Source organism: Sinocyclocheilus rhinocerous, unplaced genomic scaffold, assembly GCF_001515625.1.
Source record: "Sinocyclocheilus rhinocerous isolate Xijiao unplaced genomic scaffold, SAMN03320098_v1.1 scaffold2815, whole genome shotgun sequence".
Classification (NCBI taxonomy): Eukaryota; Metazoa; Chordata; class Actinopteri; order Cypriniformes; family Cyprinidae; genus Sinocyclocheilus; species Sinocyclocheilus rhinocerous.
In genome coordinates, this window is record NW_015634484.1 from 26,276 (window position 1) to 30,150 (window position 3,875).

Genomic DNA, 3,875 nt, shown 5'->3' on the forward strand with positions numbered 1-3,875 from the left:
ATTATTATTATTATTTGGAAGTAAAAAGAGAAAATTAGACCTTTGTTTCTATTTATTTCATTGAATAGGACACATGTGAAACTTATACCTAAATATGTTACAGTTACAATTTCCCTTCACAGATCAGCATCACATATCAGGCCTGTTGTCCCCAAGGACCATGAGGTTGTCAGGACAACCAGTGTGATTCTGATTCCAAGCAGCTAAGACAAGACTCTACCTTAAAGCCCCGTTCACACCAAGAACGATAACTATAAAGATAACTATAAAGATAATGATATTAGCGTCCACACCAGCGAACGATATCGTCTGTTATTCTAGGCGCACATGCGTCTGCCGCTTTAATTTCTTGAGCTCGTTACAGCAGGATGGATTCTGATTGGCTGTCAGTGTTTTATCGTTCATCAGCTGGGAAAAAAATCGTTTTGAAAGTGATCACAACGATATCGTTCCTCTGTATCGTTATCGTTGTAGTTGTGGTGTGAACTATGCTATTCTTTAATATTGAGAACGATTTTTAGAACTATATCTTTATCGTTATCTTTATAGTTATCGTGCTTGGTGTGAACGGGCCTTAAGACAGAAGCTGCTGCAGCCATCAGCCAATCAAAGGTGAGCAAGAGGGAAAAGGATGACATCATAGACAAATTAGGGCAAGTTGCATTAGCACTTTGTTTTGTATAACTGCCCGCAGATTAAACGTGGGTAGGCTGGGCTAAAGAGATAACTGGTCATGGTATAAATGGACGTTCACACATACACACACACATACACAGGTTACAATTTTATTATTATTATTATTTTAGTGCTTATTGTTTTATAGAAACATATAAAGTGATGTTATCAGATGCTAATACCATGTTTTTCATATAATGCTTGGTACCACATGATTATATACCATATTTATATGGTACTCTATCATGGTAGTGCCCATAAAAAATAAATAAACTGACAAGCTAATGTCTACATAAAAAAAAAAAAGATAAAAGAAAAAATATATATATTATCATGCTGTTTTTACTCTGAATGAAACTGGGTGGGGGAAAAAATCCCTACCTTGCTTCCACTAGTCTGTGAAACAACAGATCCAGTTTTTCTGGCTGCCTCCCTCCCCCTCTCTCCTGGCAGCTGCCTTTATTAACATGCAGCCCCTTGGCCAATAAGGCTGCGAGGGCTTTGTGACATCACAGGCTAGGGAACAGTAGGCAGGCAGTGAAGCACGCAGGCTGCCGACTAGCCAGTGAGTCCAGGTCTTGGGGTCAGGAACCGGTCTGACCACAGAATGGAGAGTCTGTGCATGTACTAGGTTTTAGGAATATATGCTTTGGAGGATGTACAAGGAAAACACAAGGAGGCTTCCACGGATACAGCCAGGGAATGTCAAGACATGTTTCAGGTGAGTTGTTTCTCAAGGGCTCATTTTCTGTCTGCGATGACTCGAATACGGATGAGAGAGCGAGAGAAAAAGGGAGGGAGGGTGGAGAGGGGTAACGTTTTTGCTTGGCTCTCAGCATTCAGACCTTTTGAGGAGGATAGGAAAAAGAAGATGATGGAGGAAAAAGAGAGAAGCTGTGTTAATGCATTGTATCGAGGAAATACAGTTGCATTCTGGGTGCTCTTGCAGCTGCCCCTACCCCTACCCCATTCCAACAGCAAAATGCATCTCTGTTGATGTCACAAATGAACGTTGTGGGTGTGTGTAATCAGAATAGCAGCAAATATGGAAACAAATAAAGCACTGCTTTTTTTTTTTTTGTCTGTGAGATTCAAAGCTGCATATATTTCTATGTCGATGTGACCATTCTGACCTTCCTTGTTCCGTTAATGATGCCGAAAAGATGGATGGTTCAGCAGACAGACTGATGTCATTGGTGGTGGGATATGGCCTTTTGTTAGTCTCCACATGTCTGTATTTGGGTCTTTCATATAGTACCTTTTAGAATGATTGATTTTTACCTCTTCCAAGCCTGTGCAGATGCACAAGAGGCTACACATACACTTTAGGAGTCAGAGCTAGCCAATGTCCCTCTCTTTATTCAAGTATTTTTAGATATAGAGTATCAGAAATAAAGAGCAAGGAACAATAGTTCCTGAATCAGTGGAGGATGGCTTTGTCAGGGATTTAATTCATTAACATATGTGTCCTGTGGAATAGGAGTGTAATGTGTGATGATGTGTGGGGGCTTGCACAAAAAAGACCTGACCGCTAAACTAGCTATGTGGTAATTGGGGATACTCTAGTATAGGAATTTTGGCCTATAGTAATAACCAAAAAATCTATATTAGGTTATGGTTGACAACCGATATGATGGTCGGTAACCTATATGTTTTTAAAGATGTTACCTATACCTCTTCCCAGAAACTGTTATCTGATACAGAAAATGTACAGTTTGGTGTGTGTGGGGGTTTCCCTCTGTCTACACTGAATTTGTTTGTTGTTTCATATGCCTGTGAGTTTCCTGTTTTATGTGTTTTTCTGTTTAACTACAATGTCAGCCTACATTGTTTCTTGTATTTCAATTCTACTGAAGTATGAAAGTATTTGAGTAAAAGAAGCCTGGTCAGAACAACCTGCTCAATTTCTGTCTGGGTTTCACAATTTAGTAGGCCTGTCACGATAACAACTTTTTGTTTTGCGATATATTGCCCCAGAAATAATTGCGATAAGCAATATTGTTGTCATTTTAAAGACCATTTCATGCCACTGAATATATAATCATAATGTAACAGCATAATAATGCAAGAAGGCCTACACACTTCCAAATGACAACAAACTTTTAATTTTTAAGAATATTTAGATCATGGAAATTAAGCATCAAAATATTAGATACCTTAAAAAACACCAAAAATTATTGAGGTCATGTACATGTATTGCGCGATAAGTCGATATATTGATTATTGCGACCGGCCTACAATTTAGTAAAAAAGGGCAAAAAATCTTAATTGTGTATATATATTGTTTTCTCTCTTTATTCAAGTCCAAACTGTTAGAAAGCAGCACAAAAGTTATGTAAATCAAATTTAACAGGCTAAGGAAATTAATCATTTTATTCTTGGACTTTGTGTGTAAACCAACACATTTAACTGCTTATCAACTTTATATATAGCCTATATATAAACCTGGTACATTTCAAAATTTACCTGGAGTGCTTTCTCAACCTTTCCTCTCCTCTCATCATAAAAACGGAGCCCCGCGCACATGACATGCAGGGGGAAAAAAAGCCATTCACATCGTATCTTTTGCGTGCTCAGGTTCGTTATTTCAAATGTAGACGCGCGGCAAGCAAACACACTGCACACTTCTGCACCGCATTACGGCTCTGACAAGATTTTGTTTCGTCGTCCATGCCATAGGTGCAGATTTATCCCAGTCAGCAAACTAATTGGGCCAAGATTTGGCATGCATCTGGCACAGCTGGCATTCATCCGGCACTGGCATACAGCATGTGGGCCAAATATGGCAAGGGTTTGGCAGAGATGGTACCGGGTTTAAGATGGCACACAAGACATGGGCCAGATGTCAAATGTAGTATTTAGCCCAGATGTCAAATATAGATATTTGGGATGCACCGATACCACTTTTTCCAGTACTCACCCGATACTTTTATTTTTGGTACTTGCCGATACCGAGTACCATACCAATATTTCTATTGCATTTGTACATTTTTAAAATACTGGGTACAGAATATCTGTGCGCGCACAATCCACTCAGCGTGTTCTGTTGTCGGTGTTTCTTTGTCTGAATATGGCACTTATCACATGCTGTGTGGTATCGGCGTTTGGTATCGGGGCATTTTAACGAGTACGAGTACGAGTACAAGAGCTCAGTATCGGGCCGATACCGGTGCATCCATCGGTATCGGTGCATCCCTAGT